The 20,182-nt window shown below is 36.3% G+C and overlaps 2 long non-coding RNA genes across 2 annotated transcripts; both read right to left on the reverse strand.

Moving 5' to 3' along the window:
* Positions 1-9,078: 9,078 nt before the first annotated feature.
* Positions 9,079-9,307, reverse strand: LOC122044405. The gene is made up of 2 exons (XR_006129546.1): positions 9,278-9,307; positions 9,079-9,165 (listed from the first exon to the last, which is right to left on the reverse strand). It is a non-coding gene; the product is annotated as an uncharacterized LOC122044405 (long non-coding RNA).
* A 12-nt stretch (positions 9,308-9,319) lies between these two features.
* On the reverse strand, positions 9,320-10,030 carry LOC122044404. The gene is made up of 4 exons (XR_006129545.1): positions 9,801-10,030; positions 9,614-9,721; positions 9,464-9,533; positions 9,320-9,385 (listed from the first exon to the last, which is right to left on the reverse strand). It is a non-coding gene; the product is annotated as an uncharacterized LOC122044404 (long non-coding RNA).
* Positions 10,031-20,182: the final 10,152 nt, after the last annotated feature.

The following is a 20,182-nucleotide window of genomic DNA, read 5'->3' on the forward strand; positions in this document are numbered from 1 at the left end:
ACGCGTTCCCTGTAGAGGGAACAGTAGGCGTCGGGTCGACCTAGGTTTTCCGGTTGGAAATCCGAAGTCAGACTCGGACAGTCGGAAGACTGTCAGCTCTTTTTCACTTATGAACTATCAGATTTTAACATTGTCTTGCAGGGTATGCAATTGCTCGGACTAACCTTGTTTTGCAGGAGAAGCGGCTCCTGGAAAAAGGAGGTCCGGGCGCCCGGGATGGATCCGGGCGCCCGGAGGTCCAGGCTCCCGGAACAGGTCCGGGCGCCCGGGACTAACTTTTATCCCCTGCGCGACTTCGCGACGTGGAGCAACCTGGTTGGCTGGCCACGTCACACTCGAGGGGCTCGGAAAGGACCCAGGCGCCCGGAACCTCATATAAAAGGAGGGTTGAGATGCAGCTTTTAAGAACAACAATTTTCTAAGCATTCTCCGTGCGACAAGATGCTAATGTCTCGACTCAGAAGTGCTGCAACGACAACCCGGAGATTCAGTTTTAGTCTTTTTATTGTCGGTACAATATTCTTTACTGCTTAAATTGTACTTAGCTTGTAATAGCTTTTACGAATTATAGTTGTTGCCCACCGGAAGCGATCAAGGATCGCGGGCCTTCGAGTAGGAGTCGTCACAGGCTCAGAACAAAGTAAATCCTTCGTGTCCACTTTATTTACTTTCCGCTGCGTTATTTCTGAACAAGCTTTTACGATTTCGAAAAAAGAAATAGCCACGAGCGCTATTCACCCCCCCCTCTAGCGCTTTCGATCCATCATGAGCACTGCCGTGTGAAGAAATGTCTGGGGACTCAGGAGCCTCTGGGGTGTTCCAGGCTCGAGCCAGCTCCACGTGTAAGGAGTTGATAACTGTTTGTTGCTGAGCGATCGTGTGTTGCTTATCATCTAGATATGCACGGAGGAGAGATAGCTCCGTTTCATGCTCTTGCTGCAAACGTTCCTGAAGGCTAAGTTGGCGTTGCAGGCTAGCTTGGCATTCCTCTTTCCTCGCCTTCTCAGCATGCACGCAAAACTTTGTGAGGTGATACTGGGTTTCCATGGAGTGCAGGGCAGCCAGCTGACGAGCTCGATCCCGGGACATGCGCTCCAGTTCGCGTTCTTTCTCGGCAAGTTGCGAGGCGAGTTGATCTATCCGCATTTGGGAGGATGGTTGGTCAACCTCATCAGAAGAAGGAGAATGCATCGCGTGGGGAAGAAACTGGTGGAACGTGGGTTATCAAAAGGAAGTAGGAAAGCATGAAAGAAGAAGGATGGAATAAAGAAGTGACTGTAAGGCCCTTAAGGAGGCATGGGCACGGTACCCCAAGCAACTGGTAAATCAATTAAGGAGGCATGGTATCCCAGGCGACGGGACGCAAAGGTTGGTACATGAGGCAGGAAGCAAAGGGCGCAGAGGTATGGTAAGACACAGAGATATGCTGAGATCACAAAGATATGCTGAGATCACAAAGATATACTGAGATCTCAGAGATATGCTGAGGTCTAGTCAGTCAGACTGTCGTCCTCCTTCGACTAGACTTGTGGGGGAGGCTTGTGATATGGCTGGCAATGGAGGGGCCCAAAAGGAAAGGGTGAGAAGGGTCAAGGCCATATAGCGGTCAAAAGTTAAGATGATGTGGCAGTCAACAGTCAAGGTGACTTGGCAGTCAATAGTCAAGCTGACCGGGCAGTCAAAGTCAAGCATATGGGGCAGTCAGAGGTCAGACAAACTCGTCGAGCAAGGGGGCAAAGTAGTTAAAAGACGAAAGGAGACGGCAGGCGGAACACAGGGTGCAGGTCGGGATCGGCAGAGCTGTTTAGAGACAGCTCGATCTACAGGCCTACGGTCGATGGCCAGGAAATACAAAGTGCAGGGTATAGGTCGGGATCGGCAGAGCTGTTTAGAGACAGCTCGATCTACAGGCCTACAGTCGAGGGCCAGGAAATACAAAGTGCAGGGTATAGGTCGGGATCGGCAGAGCTGTTTAGAGACAGCTCGATCTACAGGCCTACGGTCGAAGGCCAGGAAATACAAAGTGCAGGATATAGGTCGGGATCGGCAGAGCTGTTTAGAGACAGCTCGATCTACAGGCCTACGGTCGAGGGCCAGGAAATACAAAGTGCAGGGTATAGGTCGGGATCGGCAGAGCTGTTTAGAGACAGCTCGATCTACAGGCCTACGGTCGAGGGCTAGGAAATACAAGGTACAGGGTACAGACCGGGATCGACAGAGCTGTTCAGAGTCAGCCCGACGGGCAGGTGACGCTTAGAGGTTGGATCTGATCAGAGGATGCGAGGCAGATGCAGGCCACAATAGATCGGATGAACTAAGCCGTGTGGAAGTTGGAGAATCACAAATTGTCCGTTAAGGGGTAATCATTACATACCAGTGATATGTGCGAAGGCGGAGGTTTCTAAACAAAAAGATGCCCTCCTAACCAATAGCAGCCTGATAGATGTCCTTCATTAGAAGACAAAACCCATGTGTAAAGGCGGAGGTTCCTAAACAAGAAGATGCTTTCACAACCAATAGCAGCACGACAGGTGTCCGGGACTACACGACAAAGCCCAGCGTCTAACGCTTTCTGACATAGTTGCAGGTTCTAGAAGCGAGGCGGAGGCATAAAAAGGGGAGGATTCTTCGTACGCGGGTACGCTCTCTCGTCACTTTTTTCCACAACTTTTCACTTTGAGTTGTTTTTTTGGCTTCTCTTTTGCGTTTTCTGGGGAAAAAGTACTTGACTTGAGCGTCGGAGGGCCTGACCCGGGGACTTTTTCCCTGGGGTTCTGGTCTCTAACGTGAGGAGGGGGAGATCGTCTGAGTGTGTGCAGGGGGCCTGCAGCATCGTCAGCCGCCCGTAGAAGCTGAATCACCCACGACTTTCAGTCAACAACTGGGCCACCGCGATCAGCCTTCGTCCGACTCAGTCTCCGGACGGGATCAGTGTCTAAGGTTTATAAAGTAGCCCATAGTCTATAAGTGTAAAGGCAGTATAAGTCGCTTTCCGAAGTTGTGACTAAATTTCTCAAAAATCAAGGTTTGCCTTCCAGAAAGAATAAAGCAATTGGTATGGACAACCAAAGTTAACTACATTTGTACATGATGTTGAAAGCTTTTGGAATTTCAATTGTAGTTGAATTCAACCTCATAAACGATGGGCATTCTTGCTAGAGGACTTTCATGTAGTATTCTAAGTAGCTCACATAAATCGAAAAATATCTAGAACGTTGAAGATTCTGCCAAGTTGCAAATGTAGGTGGAAATAACGCTGGATATAGTAATAGGGAACCTCATAAGAATTCTTTCAGAGGCTATGCTCTCTAGAGTGATAGCAATTTTGGCTTTAAGTTCAACTTTGTTTTTTAGTGCAATTAAAGTTAAGTAATGGTTTGGCTTATAAGAAAGATTTAACTGTTATACCTCTTTGTCTAATTGGCAACTGGTTGCTTGTAAGTAAGTTTTTTCTGATTGGACTTTACTATCAGTTTTAAGTAAAGTACTGATAAAGAAATTAGGGTTTACTTTTTGCCCTGACTGAGTTAAAAGTATCGTCTAAACAGTAGAATCCCTTGTAAGAAGGTTTTTCATATCCTTGGATGACTATCTTACTTCTTCCCAATCATACTACACGCTTGCTTGTGTTTCAAAAAAACACAATATAGCAAGAAAACTTACTTCTTTTGGGTTTTTTACTATTATTAAGAAGTAATTGGATAGTGCATTTATGGTGGCTATTTTGTAGTTAGAACTCCCAAGTATTGTAGTATTGTAGGGATATTCCAAATATGGTCAAATATACATGTTTGTATGGTATCAAGTTTGGTTTAGGAGTCAAAGTGAAATTGTCTTCATATATTGTGAACTATTGAAGCGCTTGGTTACCAAACTTCATAGTTTTTATTGTAAAAGTTCATACTTTCTTTTGTCTATCCATAACTCCTACAAACATGTAATGTTAATGTAAATATCTAGATAAAGTATATGTTAGAGAATTGTTTATTCCCTTGATATGTTCCCATTAAATTTTTAATCCTCTGTTTATAAATGTATTAGTAAATTCCATAAATCTTTTTGTACTTAAGCTTTTTCTTAATCCTTTGATTTGTTGACTGTATTAACAATTGTTGCACAGTCAATTCTTATGGTGATTTCTGATTTGTTGCATATGAAGAGCATAAAAGCATCAAAACAATAGATGGCAGCTATGATTTCATACTCAAGAGAAGTCAAAATGTTCTTTTTCTTTGTGTTTACCATAAGCACACCTACATAAAGCGTCTAATGTCTTTGGGTCATATTTGGAGGTCTTTCCAAATAAAACTCCTCTCTATACTAATTTGTATCCGTCGGTTTCAATGACCATATAGTCAATATCAAGGAGTAGAGTTAGTACTAGAATATTTTTGACCATATCTTTGATTTGTTTGACTAAGTTAATGTTTGTTGGTTAAAATATTTCTATATGGTGTTTGAAGTTTTGTTATATAAAGGTCCACTAATTTTTTCTAGATTTTTTAGATAGTCTTTGACATAATTAAGAAGTCCTAAAAATACTCCAAGTGTTTTGGTATAATCCATTTTATCTAAGATTGTTAATAATTTTGAGGTAATGCATGGTTGAAGTGTAATATTTCTTTGTCCGATGTTGGCTCAGAGAAAATCTATATGTTTTGTGGCTAATTTCATCTTCTTACGAGAAACTATTAGTTCATGTTTTTCGAATAGATTAAAAATTGTGTGTAGATTAGATAGGCATAGTGTTCTTCCTTTGTTTTAGAAAACACTAAGACATCATCAATGTAGACACAAGTAAAATAGAGACATTCCTAAAAAATGTCATCAATTTTTCATTGGAAGATTTATGGTGTCACTTTAAGTCTAAATGATATTACTAGTCATTCAAAGTACCATTTAGGACAAGAGAATGTAGTCCATTCTATAGAGTCTAAATGCATTTTAACTTGCCAAAATTAAATCTTGATTTCATATCAAATTTAGAATATCATTTCAAGTTTTGTATTTTGTTTAAAAGTTAGTTTTTATCGGGTATTTTATAATCGTCTTCCTAACAATTATGATTAAGTCATTTATAATTAAATATCATCCCAGACTATCCACGTTTTTGCTCAAATCTTTTATTGACTATAAAAGTCAATCTCCGATGTTTGCAAATAGATCTTTGGATTGCTCCAAGATTTGTTAATTATTTGATGTGCATAGCTCATTCTTCAATTTTCCAATTAGTGTATCTTAAGTGTTATTGTCTCTCTTATGAAGTTCTAGTATCCCACGTTCATCTATATGTTCTAGCTGTATATGTCACAAGACAGTATTATCATATTCAGACTCCATTAAGGCAACTCCACCTATAATTGTAATCTCTATCAACTTATAGATGTTGCCTACTAACTTTTATTCTTTCATTACAATCAAAGATACCTTACTGACTTTTATCACCCCGATTATTAATTTGTAACTGCAACCAATATCATCTAGTGTTCCTAACGAGATCAAGTTCTTTCTTAGCTCTAGTATATATCTGACATCATATAGAGTTCTGATCACACCATCAAACATCTTGATTCTGGCTTTCCCTATGTCGATAACTCTGCATGACATATCATTTTCCATCAACATTGAACCAGAATCCACTGTTCTATAGGTGTTAAACCATTTCTTATTTGAAGTTATGTGATATGAAGATATAAAGCCTAAAATTCATGCATCCGTCAGTTACTCCAAATTCAACATAGTTGATACCATATCTCCATCACTGCTACCTGAATTTTTTTCTTCAACTATGTTTGTAGAGTTTGTCAAACTACCTTTGTTCTCTGCAATATGTTTATTTATCTCTGGACAATCTCTCTTCATTTGACCTTTGCCTCCACACTTGCAGCACGTGATCACATTCTTCCTTCTCGACTTAGAATGAGGCTTGTTATCGTTACCTGATCCATGTCAAGATTTGCTCCTACTATACTCTTGGTTGCTATTTACCACAAGTTATTCCCCCTGAGAAATTTCATCGCTTGTTTTCTTCCTTTGGTGAAAACCTAGCAACACACCTATGATCTCCTTCAATTTAAGAGTTTCCTTACCCCATATAAAAGTAGTAACTAAATTCTCGTGCGTAAGAGATTAAGGTAAAGAATTCAGTGCCTTGTCTTCATCTTCGATCTTCACATCAATCCACTTCAATTCGCTACAATCTGTTTGAGTACATTGATGTGCTGACTCAAATCGGTTTCCTCTGTTATCTTCAACCCGAATAATTTCTTCTTAAGATACAACTATTTTGTTAATGATTGACATGTACCAGCTTTCTATCTTTTTCCAAACTACCACCGATGACTCCTCATCCATCACATGGTACATCACATCATCCGTAAGATAAAGCCTAATTGTTGCCACTACCTTCGCCTAAAGTTCTTCTCAATCCGATCTCTCCATGCTTTCCAGCTTCCTTTCTCCTAGCATCTTCACCATGCCTTGTTGTACCTACAAGTTTTGACCCTTCTTTGCCATAATCTAAAGTTCCCGATGCTGTCAAATTTCACCATATCAAATTTCGCAGAAGTTATCCCTGACATATTGAAGAAATCCACCAAAACCTCACTTTGATACCAATTGTTGCGTAAAGAGGGGAGGCAACAACTCTCAACCTCTAACGCAGAAGAAGAGGAAGAGAGAAAGAGATCGTGAGAAGCAACTAGATAAAGACGCACAAGAAAGAGCAAACATGAGGAAGAAGAAGCAGAAGAAAAAGAAAAAAAAAAAAAAGTTACCATGGTTTGATAGAATGCTTACTCCATAAAAATAGTTAAAATTTTATTAGAATTCTCTTTGTACAAGAGAATCACATTCAATGATTTTCATTATTCAATAGATTTATAATGATCCATATAAATAGTACCTAAACCCCAGACTCGATAAAATTATAACAGAATTTTATTATGAAAAATCGCAACAGAATTCTGTTATGAAAAATTGCAACAGAATTCTATTATAAAAAATCATAACAGAATTCTATTAAAAAAATCTTAACATATTTTTCTTCCATGCACTACAACAAAAACATTAAAAGACAACGGTTAAAAACCGTTGTCATAGGCCCTTTAAACCCGTTGTAACTGACACTGTTGTTAAATGTGCGGTAAAAGACAACGGTTTAAAACCGTTGTCTTTGACCACATTAGACAACAGTCATGCAACGGATTTAAAGTGTTGTCTTTTAATACCAAATACAACAGTTCTGCAACAGTATAAAACCGTTGTAATTGCCAGTTTTGCAAAAATTTGATCGCAACTGATATACTATTAACAACATATACACATGTTGTCTTTCTTCAAATTTTAGTTTAAAACCATTGTCTTAGAATACTTTTCACAACGGTTAAAAATCGTTGTCTTTGTACATTCAGTTGCATGTCTATATATGTACTTTTCACAACGATTAAAACCATAGCCATTGCACACAAACTGCAGGTACAACATAACATTTATACATTCACAAAAATAGTTTTCAACATATATACATTCGATTAGTTGTCTTTAATTTATATATACATCTTGTCTCAAACAAAAACAGGTGCATGTGTACATTCACTTAAGTTTATAAACAAACATGACCACAAGTAGTATCCAATATATCATGACAACCACAAAAGATGAAACCACAAAATTAAGTTTATAAGACCACAACCTTGCAAACCCAGCTATATTAAACCCAGCAATTTCTCCCTGGTTCTTTTTCTGCATTCCCAGCTTGCAAACCCAGCAATTTCTCCCAGCTGGTTCTTTTTCTACATTCCCAGCTTGCAAACCCAGCAATTTCTCTCTGTTATGAAAATAAAATATAGTTAAAGCCATAAAAAAAAAGGATGGCCAAATAATTAAGCACGAGAAACGTTGCCGCTTCACAATTTCATTAGTGAAGCCAGTGAGAACAAAAAAAGTTTATGAAACAGCTGGTTCATATGGTTGTTCGATCCAACCCTTCAAATTCATTTCTTTTGTTAGTTCAAGGCTAATTGTACAAAGTTGGACAAATAGTACAGCAGATAAGTTAAATAAATAAGGTAATTGAATTAAATCGTCTTGTGCATGAAATAGAGCAAAAGTGTGCAGTGGACAAGGACTGAAACCAGGATTAGCAAAAACAAGGACTGAAACCAAGATTGGCAAAAACGTCTAGCAAGCAGATGAAGTTGAATCCAACACATACCAAGTACACATGAGCTATACATAATCTAATATGATAACACCACCCTGCTTAAGTCAAGGTGAAGCCTTACACGGAATATACCAACAATCCCTGTAGCTAGTAACAGCAAATAAAGGAGGGCAGAATACATTGGGAAGAAAAAAGCAGTCAGATCAGAGCAACTCTAGGTAAGTCTAGATAGTTTGTGTATCTTGCATACAGTGATTGCTAAATTGGTATAAGTAAGTCGAAACAACTATGTGAATGAACTTGATCATTGTGATTCTCAACAAAGTGTAAGTTATTTCCATCCAACTTTAACCCATTCCGACCATTCATCATGTCCAACAAATTGCAAATTTCAAATATTTTCAATTTTGTTTGATTGAAAAACCATTTTCATTCCCAAAGAAAACAAGAATCTCAATACTATTAATTAAATTGGTCTTGCTCCTGCATTTTCCCCATGTATTATCATGTTCATAAATCAGGTAACTGCTCAAAATATTTATCTAGCTCACCTCCTTTACGTATAAATCCTAGTCTTCAGAAAACTGTCAATTAAGAAAGGAAACAATTCATGATGCTCAAAGTTAATCAGTTCATCATAATCTGACAAGTGTGTTAGTCCTACAGAAATGTGTTTACCAGCAAATGATATATATGTTTGAACATCTCAAAATCTTAAGATGTTGAAAAACATTTTATGCATTCCAGTATAAGAATAATAATAAAATAGAGATGTTCTACCTAGATGTCCTACACACTAAAGTTTTAATAATCATGATGTTTCCAGGGGCATATCTGTTAGGATCAGATTATGTAATTTACATTATATGCAAATACTTGCCGAATAGATCAAGTCATTGTATGATTTTAAATACCTAGTCATAAATATAGTCTTGTATGCATTCTGCCCACTCGGAACGCACTTCATCAATTTCTTCTCTAGAGTACTGGGGTTTGATGAACTGTGAACAAAGACATAGATTAGATTAGTAAAAAACAATCAAAAGATGATAAGTGCAAAATGATAAACACACAAATATTTGATAAGATTGAGAATTGAATGTCAAATATTACTATTGATCGAAGTGAATCTCTCTCGATAGTTGACAATTCTTCAATAATATCTCTCATATATCTCATCACATAAAAACCACACTGTTTCGCATCTGGTTGGCGAGGGCCCTATGTTAAAAACAAATTGTAAATGTCTAATATACATGTTTATTTGTTTGTAATTTAATCATAAGTAGACATGCATACCTTTACTACTTCCCATGTAACATGTTTTTTCCCTTTTTTTGCCTTGTTTGAATTAAACAATCTTATGCTCCTTTATACATCAATAAGAATGGACATATGAGAGTTTTACTGATTAAAAAAATGCTTAATAAAATTAAAAAATGTACTCACATATCTACTACGTATTTCCAATCCTCGTCACGAATGCGATGACTAAGCGAATCCAACAAATAAACTGTCTCCTTATATGGATCAATGACAGTGAGAATCCAATGATAACTATGCACAAATCACATAATTATTGCATGCATATTTCTCGAAACAATAAATTAAAACTGATATTATAAGTCTTACTTACCCAACATTATGTGGCACCAAAACAAGTTGATTTCTTGATGCTTGACTCAGCTTATCTGCCAAAACACTAGCTCTTTCATTCAACTGCTCGAATTTGCTGTTTTTGTCCAGTCGAGTCACACATGCCACATATGGGATAATGTGTGGATTAACAAATCTGATTTTGTGGACATTGTTATATGTTTTCAGCTTTTTATAAAGATGCCTACCATTTCAAAATGAAGAATGTTACAATGCTAAATCAATAAAGTTTATACAATTTATATGGTAAACAAATAGAATAAGAAGACTTACCACATGTAAATTACTATACAATTTGCAGTTATGGGATCCAAATGATAAAAAGGAATGATATCTTCAAGGTGCACAAGGATTTCATATTGATCGTCAAAGAAACCCTCCTCACAAATCATTGATATATTTGTTTCATCATTTAGAGCACGGTTACAATAACAATATAGTAGATGCAATGACCTTGGCACACTTGATGAAATAATTGGGTTATTTCTTTGGACAACACTTCTTTTCCTTTGAGGATTCTAAAAATTACAAATGTACACATGTTAGGTGCAACACTAATCTTTGTTGGACAATTTAACTATAAATATAATATGACATTTACCTCATCTTGCATAACTACCAAGTTAGCCGGCCATCCCACATGTGTTCCAATAGCATCACCAATTGTATCACATTGATTTGGAATTGGACATGGCAATTGTGCTAATTCATCCACAGCCTTATCAATGGAGACACGCATACAATTAATAGGTAATGGAACACCATGAAGTAATTTACCAACCGCATTGACATGAACAATTGTACCATATTGCTCTTAGAACCCAATGTCAATGCAACCGGTTTACCTTAGAAGATAAGTAGTCATGTTATAAATTGATGCAACTCATAGTTTCAATAATACTAAGTAATATAATGACAACTAAATATATACCTGGAAGAAATCATCATTGTTCAAAATTTGCATGTCATCATCATCCAAAGTTTCAATATTTGGGACACACTTTTCAATTTTGATATTTTCGTCACTCATGGGATGCAACTTTACTGAGCAACTACCTTTTTCATCCGTATCTAAGTCGCATGCACCCTTTCTGAACATTGCTTCAAGTTTCTGTATGCGTTCATCTTGATTTGATATGCGTGCATTTTGTTGTGAGATTAATATCTTTGCCTCCATCAACTCTTTTTGTTGAAGGATAAACTGCTCATCAACAAGGTGTTTCTGCACTATGCTGCCAACATTAAAATAGAATGTTGGAGTGACATATCCTCCAACACCCCTCACACGCCCAGAATGCTCCTCAGATGAAAGTGCTTTTGAAAGGATATCCGTGTTTGCCTCTTCTAAGTGCAACTTACCCTCCCGTTTTTGTTGCACATAATCATCCTGTCATGCAAAAGAAAACAAAATAATTACTGGTACAAAATTAATTACTGGTAAATAACTCCCTATTAAGTACTAACACTAATATGGATATACAAAAGCAGATGCAGAAATCATCTATTAAGAAACGATTTTGATGCAGAAATCATCAATTAATAACTCCCTATTAAGAAAACAAAATGATTTTGATGCAGATGCAGATGCAGATGCAGATGAAACGATTTTGATGCAGATGCAGATTTTGATCAAGAAGCAGATGCAGATTTTGATTTTTTTTCTGCAATGCTGTAGTGTACATAAATGTAACAATATATTATTGTTGCGACAATAAAGGACAGAGGCATAATAAAAACCATAAAGGCATAATAGATTTAGTAGGAAAGACGCATAATGAGCTTGCTTACAATCTTTTCTATTGCCATTTTCAAATCATCGCCTTCAAATTGCCCCTTCTTATTCATCCGTCCTTTCTTCCAAATAATCGCTCGATTAATCTCTTCATCATCACATAATTCATCTCCCTACAATCAAAATGTATAATATATACAACTTTATAAATCACATTAATAGATTTAGTAAGAATAAAATATAGGCAGATTCTAGATCATATTTACCGAATTAAGCAGAAATACTTACTATTTCATCAGCAAAACGAGCATAACCTTTACGGGCAAGCCGATGTGGGTATACATTCTGCTTTCTTCTCTTCTTTTGCTCATCACTTACTTTCTAGTTAATTGAACATTCCTCATATATACCAGCTTTAAAACTAAAACAGTGGCTTGTGATCAACTCAATTGAAAATAGCAAATTATAATCCTTACCTTGAAGTCGTCCGACATGCGACTGATTACAAACACACTCCAATCATCTCGTGTAATACCATACCCAATTGGTGGTTCTTTCAACTCTTCCGGTTTAGCAAGCTTGCTAAAAATAAACTTATGAGTGAGGAGAGCTTTATATTGCCGCCACTTACTATTTACCGAATTCAAACACCCCTTTTTCCATCTGGGGTCAACATTGTAACTCAACTATAAAAAATATTAACCCATTACATTAAATAGATCATAAACATATATAAGGTAATTAAAATTTTCAAAAGAAATTTAACTTACATTAACTGATTCCCATATTAAATCCTTAACGCCACTTGGAACTTGCTTCCATGACTTGTAACTTATCCTAACCTTTTCCCGAGCGAGAATGCCGATATAACTTTGCATTTCACTAGCAAAGTCTCCTATTGGCTGTCCAAATTTATTGAATTTTATATCCTTTCTAATTCCGTGGGCCCTTTGCCTAACCAGCTTATCCAAACGAGTGCGACCTCTTGAAGTTCTTGTTGTTTCGGTCTCTTGAGATTCCATTACTGTACCAGAATTTCCAGAATTTGCAGAATTTGCCATATTACCTTTTTTGGTTCCTACAATATTTCCATCTACCTGAATTCCCTTTCTTGTACTCTTTTTTCCACGAGATGTCATAGTTTCCACAAAGCAATGAAGAGATACAATTCCAGAATCTTGTTAAGTTCTTCAATGATGCAATTCCTGCATTATGCATTGACAACTTGTTAGTCATTCATAAAATTACACTATGCACTGCATTGGTAAATAAAGTACAGTAGTTTTCCATTTGCATCATACATCAATGTCATTCAAAATGCTACTCATACAAGAACCATAATAAAAAAAAGGAACATGTTCCATCACTTATTTATTGATAACCCAAGTCCCATCACAATCTTCACGGCTACATGGTGGTTCTTTCTCATCTATTCCATCAACATCCATTGATATAAACCCTCTTGTAAAACATTGGTAGTGGATTACATCATTTTCCAACTCATCATCATTTATATATTCAATGTTCTCCCTAGTAGGTGTTGCAAGTACAACATGCCATGTAGGCTCTTGAGGATCTTCAATGTAAAATACTTGCTTTGCTTGACTGGCCAATATAAAAGGGTCAGATTTGAATCCAATTCTCTTGAGATTTACCAGCGTGAAACCAAGATCATCAAATTTAATACCATTATTATTCTCAATCCAATTACATTTAAACATTGGAACTTGAAACTTTTGATAATCAAGTTCCCATATTTCTTGAATGACTCCATAAAAAATCATGTCTGAGACAACTGGATTTTTGTCCTTTGAACTAGCAACTTGCATTGTCTTTGCGATTAAGCTTACTCTGGAGTTTTGAACAACTCGTATATCATCACGCTCTTTTGTATGATAAGTAACCCCATCAATCAAATAACTAGAATACTTTAACACTTGATTGCTAGGTCCGCGCGCTATCCACTTCAATCTTTCTGATATTTGACTAGTGGAATGGCAAACTGCACTTGCAACCTATATTTCACAATGTGATAAAATTTGAACTTAGCTTTGAAAAAACCTATATTTCAAAACTTATGAAACTTACACGATCACGTAACCAGTTAATAAATGATCGGTTATGCTTATCTTGTAGCCACCTTTTGGACTTAGCCTTATGAGGAAATTTTGCATTCAAAAATGTCATGTGCTCCCTGATGAAATGATTAGGGATAAGTTAACCATTTGAATATAAGAAAAGTTCAAGAAAGTATTAATAAGTTAGAGAAATTACTCGATATAAGGATCAACATCATCATCATTTTCTAATACATAACGATGTGCTTGATGCAACTCATCATGACTAGGGGAGTGAATTACTGAACCAGATAGAGGCTTTATGAGTTGTACTCTTCGATGCCTTGATGGGATCCCAATTGTATGCACACTAGACAAGTAGTCTGAGCAAAATTCCACAGCCTCTTCAGCAATATAACTTTCGGCTATACATCCTTCAGGTCGATTGCGATTTCTCACATAGCCTTTCAAGATCTTCATGAATCTTTCAAATGGGTACATATGCCTATACCATACCGGTCCACATAATTTCACCTCCCGCACAAGATGGACAGTTAAATGAATCATAATATCAAAAAAAGATGGGGGAAAATATTTTTCAAGTAAACACAATAGCATCACAATCTCTCTTTGCAAATCATCCAACTTTGAGACATCTATCACTTTATTATATACCACATTGAAAAATCCACACAACCGAATGATAGTATCTCTAACATGTTTAGGCAAGACACCACGGATAGCCACTGGAAGCAATTGTTGCATCAAAGTGTGATAGTCATGTGACTTAAGGCCAACAAGTTTCAAGTCCTTCATCGACACAAGGTTTTTAACATTGGATGAGTAACCTGTTGGGACCTTTATTCCTAACAAAGAATTACAAAAATTTTTTGTCTCAGCCTTACTTAGTGTAAAACACGCTACTGGCAAATATGTTTTATTCTCCCCCATCTTTGGTGCCAAATCAGTTCTCACATTCATCTCCATAAGGTCTAGTCTTGCTGCTACTCCATCCTTTGTTTTTCCTGGAATGTCAAGTAACGTACCAATGAGACTTTCACAAACATTTTTTTTAATGTGCATCACATCAAGAACATGTCGAACATGTAGATGTTTCCAATACTCAAGTTCAAAGAATATAGATTTCTTTTTCCAGCATGATTTTTCATCAACATCCTTTAACTGAAGCTTCCCACTCATTTTTCCCAAACAATAATTAATACTTTCAACTCTTTTTAATACTTCATGGCCAGTTAATGGTTTTGGTGCAAGGTTAAACTCTTGATTCCCGTTAAATGCTTTCTTTTGCCTTCGATAAGGATGACTTCTAGGAAGAAACCTTCTATGGCCAGTATATGACATTTTTTACTATGCTTTAACCTTATTGAATATGTTTCTTCACCGCATATTGGACATGCATGATATCCTTTCACAACACAACCTGACATGTTCCCATATGCAGGAAAATCATTGATTGTCCATAGTAAAACAGCTCTAAGCAAGAAATTTTCCTCTCGATATGCATCATATGTATCAACACCTATATCCCATAAGCATTTTAGGTCATCAATTAAAGGTGCTAAGTAGACATCAATATCATTCCCCGGTTGTTTGGGACCAGAAATCATCATAGTGAGCATCATAAATTTTCTCTTCATACATAACATTGGAGGAAAGTTGTAAGTGATCATAACAATTGGCCAACAACTATATGCAGAACTCATCGTACTATGGGGATTAATCTCATCTGCTGATATGGCCAATCTTAGATTTCTTGGCTCAGAAGCAAAATCAGGCCAGTTGTGATCCACCAATTTCCAAGAGGGTGAATCAGCCGGATGACGCAAGTATCCATCACGAATTCTTTTATCAACATGCCAAGTTAACTCCTTAGATATCTCCTTGTTCTTAAACCATCTTTGAAATCTTGGAATAGGTGGGAAGTACCAAAGGACTTTTGCCGGAACTCCTTCATTTATTGAATGTTTTTTTCCCAACTTCCACCGTGACATCCCGCAAATAGGGCAACTGGTAAAATTCTCATACTCCTTTCGGTATAAGATACAATCATTAGGGCAAGCATGAATTTTCACGTAATCCATCCCTAATGCAGATAAGCTTTTCTTTGCATCATACAAAGATAAAGGTAATTCATTGTTATCTAGAAGCATTTCCCTGATCAAACTAAGTATGTCAGTGAAACTTTTATCACTCCAACTATATTTTGCCTTCAAGTTATATAATTTGACAAGTGAAGATAACTTTGTAAATTTAGTACATCCTGGATATAAAGGTTTCTCAGCATCTTCAAGTAGCTTATGGAATTGTTTTGGATTCTCAGCATAACTATCATATGCAGCATGTACCATATCAATAGGTTCCTCAGCAAAAGATTTGTGGTCATCTTGGCCTACTCGATCATTCATTGAGTTCCCGATCTTAGATTTTTCCCCATGCCAAATCCATGTATGATATGTTAAATCTATACCATTACAACACAAATGTGCTCTTATAGTGTCAACATCTTTCGTCTTTAGATTACCACATCTTGCACATGGGCAAGGTATTGCATTCGGATCTATAGCGTTTTGTGTTGCAAAGTGCAAGAAAGACTCTACCCCAATCTCATATTCATGTGATAGCCTATTCTTTGACATCCAATCTTTATCCATTACTCATACAACTAAGCAGCTAATAATGAGTCAAATCCTTCAAAACAATTGTAAGAATAACATTAAATTAGCAATGCTACAAACAACACAAAATTATTCTAGTGAATTATGCTGGAATATATATATATAATTTTATTTAATTATTAAGGTAAATACAGCTAAATTAATATTAAATGTGACAACTATTAATCAATTATTTTAAACATTAAGCATGTAGTAGAGATAAGAGAAGTATACTTTGAAGAGAGACAAGCTAGAAGAATTGTAAAGAAGAGACCAGGATAACATGATTTAGCAAAAAAAACTTCTAGTTGTAGATCATGCTTGTATGGATTGACAAGTTATATGGAACCATGTTTTCCTTCTTTATTGGCATCATATCAAATGTATTGTGATTTCTTATTAATTGTCGGACAACTTCTTACCTAAGGAAAACTTGAACAAGAAGTAGTGCAAGCTCTTGTTTTAAATTGGGAAATCTAAAACCAGAAGTAGCGTGTTTAAATGCATCGCTAGTATATTCGTTTCCTCATCTCCTTTTTAGTTGAGCTTCTCTTGTTTTAAAAAAAATAACTTGTGTTCAAATATTGCTCCTGGTAGCATGATGTTTCTGATATATTTTGATTTCCAAATTGTGTCTTTTAGCTTTTAATTTCCATTATCACTACAGGTACCAGATGTCTCCCTGTTTTAGTTGCTGCACATGGTCCACAGCTAACCAAATCAAGGGACTCGCATGAGTTCCTGATCTGCCCCTGAAACTGAAAATGCAGACTTGCCTATAAAATTCTGAAGACATTCATGGAGACTTTACAAGGTCCATCTCCATTGATTAGTATCAAGATAATTTGTTCAATTCACATAAGTGAAACAACTACTATGATATACTTTACCAAAGTAGGGAAAAAAAACCTTTTTGTATGTTGTTTACAAACTCCATATAACAATGCATCACAATGGTCTTTTTCTAAACCCTTCTAAAAAGATGAAAAAAATACTATAAACCCTTCTAAAAAGATGAAAGAGTTTTTCCAGCCATACCTGAGTTATATCAGTGTAACTATGGATTCACCCCATTTGAAAAGGGAACGAAGGTGGCTTGTTCAGATGTTCAGCGGAAGAGGGTTAGTCTGAGAGGAGTTCGAAGGAGAGGTTCAAGGAGAAGGGTTCGTCGGAGACTTTCAGCGAGAGAGGTTTAGCCAGAGAGGAGTTTTGAGGAGAGGGGTTCATGAAAAGGGGTGGAAGGCAAAAATGTGTGAGGAGTGGAGAAGATTGTGTGAGGAGATCGGGAAGAGGAGATTCTGTGAGGAGAGGGAGCGTGAAGAGATCGCGGGATGAGGAGAGGAGAAAGACACAGTTGCCTAGGGTTCCCGAACAGATCGCGGGATGAGGGAGGGAAAACACGCGCCAAAATATATTTCAGAGAGGGGAAGACATTAAACCAGGGTAATGGAACAAAAGAATTAGGTTTACAACGGTTTAAAAACCGTTGTAAAATGTGTAATCCTCTAAAAAATGTGCTTAAAAACAACGGTTTTAGGAAACCGTTGTAAAATGTGTTGTTGATTATAAAATAATTCGCTCAACGACAACGGTTTTTACAAAAACTGTTGTCTTTTGTTTTTCTATAGAGCTAAAAGACAATGATTTTGTCAAAAACTGTTGTCTTTTGTCAAATTAACAACAGTTTCCTCAAAAACCGTTGTCTTTATAGTGTTGTCTTTTAACAAATTTGTTGTAGTGATGACGTCCCTCTCATTGGTCTTCATTTAGATATGAGTCACCCATCAATAGATTTAATTAGATCTCTTATAGATTTAGATAATGGGTTTATTGATTAGTGTTTCACTTACATCATACTCAAATCGCACCCAATCAAAGGTGAATCAAGGCTTAATGATGAATTGAGTTTAATTGAATTTATTTACCAATCCTTATTTTGTCTGTGTGCCTAAACACGTAGAATACTCCTATCAAGCTGCTTTAGTTTTAAACAGCATGATGGACTAAAGTAACTTCAAATCATTAACTAAAACTAGATTCCTCACACTCTTAAGAAACACATATGCTTTTAGTTTCACTTGGAACTTTTCTGGCTAACATTCTGTCTACTAAGACTAGATTTGAACTCTTGCACTCTTTAAGACTACATATTTTGTTTTCATTGCGATTTGAATCTGTTTCTCCATAGAACTGTTTTGGCTCGAAACAGTGAGAATATTCTGGCCAATAAAAAACAGTAGCTAGAGAATATTTTGAGCAATAAAAAAGAGAAGGCAATAGATGGTGCACGTCATGGCCATTTTCAAACTGGACAGAAATGCTGGGAAAAAAAATGGAAATTAGGTGTGTGGTTTAGAAATTTTTCCTATTATTATTTTTCATCCACAGACTTGTACTGTTAATTATTATTTTTTGTCTGAAGATCGACTTCTGTAGGACAGTGAATTCTCAAAACCCAGATCCAACTTTCTACCATCTCTAAAGATAGAGATACTGATCATATGTATGCTCTCGGATGCACCCAACATGAATGCACCACCCTCCTGTTTGGTATGCCTTAATTTATGCCAACTACCAACTTCATACCTGTAATTTTAAACCATTGCATCAAATATCTCCAATATTTATTTCTTATTCATTTGAGTTTTTTCTTTTTGTAAAGGAAACAGTCTTGATAATGCTTAGTTTATCAACAAGTAGAGTACTGTTGCTAATGATTTAATCATAAGTATAGTAAATTGCTCATCTTTGACATAGAATGAAATGATATTAAAGATGATAATTAAAGATGCATTACAATTAAGTTGAGAGTCCAATTTATAGTTGTCAACACGTAAGAAGATGATTGAGCTTTGAAATAAGTATGTTCCATGGTGTCGGCCAAAGACATTAAACTCTTATATTAATTTGTTGTGAAGTAATTAAGATTTCCTTGATAGCTTTTTCTCTTCATGTCAATATATTGTCTTGTGATGGCCTTCCCCTAATGTGGTCCTCGATGGCCCTTTTTCTTCTCGTTTGCACTGATGTATTTTGGTCCCTCATCTTTTTGGGCATTAGATTGTTGTGTAGACCTTTGAGTCATTTTAAAGACAGTTTGTTGTTACTCCTTGTTATCCTTTTAGTTTTGAGGGTAAGGCATCAATCGACTTCGTCTATCATGTGCGGATACTTTTGCTTCAAGCTTCTCTTTTCGATCATGTGTAGCATTAACGATGACGACGGTCGATGGACCGGAAATTATAAGTCATTATCACTTGAAAGAGATATATGATTTAGGGCTATGAACTAGCATGATATCATTCAGTAGCACATTTATCAATAGAAACAAAGTTTGGAGTCTATTAATAAACTTCTCATCTGATGATGATAATATTAATAACATAACCAAAAAAACAAAACTAAGAAATAGTTGTGGCAAATTAAATCAACAAGTGGGGTTGAAATATACATGATATGAAAGCGATGTGCAAACCAAAGGCTTCACTCCATTAACAATAACACAAAAGTTGCTTAATTTCTTTCACGCAATAATTGGGCAAGTGTACACTTATCACCCAACTATAAAACAAGCAGCATTTAAAGTGCTAATTTTTTATTTATAGTTTAATTAAAAAAAGTATACACATATAATATTTTCCCCCCTTTTTAAAACATAAATAAATAAATATTTTCTCTTATCCGTGCTGCTCACAAATTGTGCTCCCTAATCATCACGTGGATCTGAGGCAGTCTTGGATCCTCATAAATGCTATACTTGCGGCTGTGATCTAGGTATTAAATTACCATATATCTAATAAAATCAAAATGGTACTACTAAAGTTCTTAGGAGGTGAAAAGGATAACTGAGATAAAGAGTTAATTTTCGATGAACGCATAATTTCAAGAAAAAAAAATC

Source organism: Zingiber officinale, chromosome 2A (genome assembly GCF_018446385.1).
Source record: "Zingiber officinale cultivar Zhangliang chromosome 2A, Zo_v1.1, whole genome shotgun sequence".
Lineage (NCBI taxonomy): Eukaryota > Viridiplantae > Streptophyta > Magnoliopsida > Zingiberales > Zingiberaceae > Zingiber > Zingiber officinale.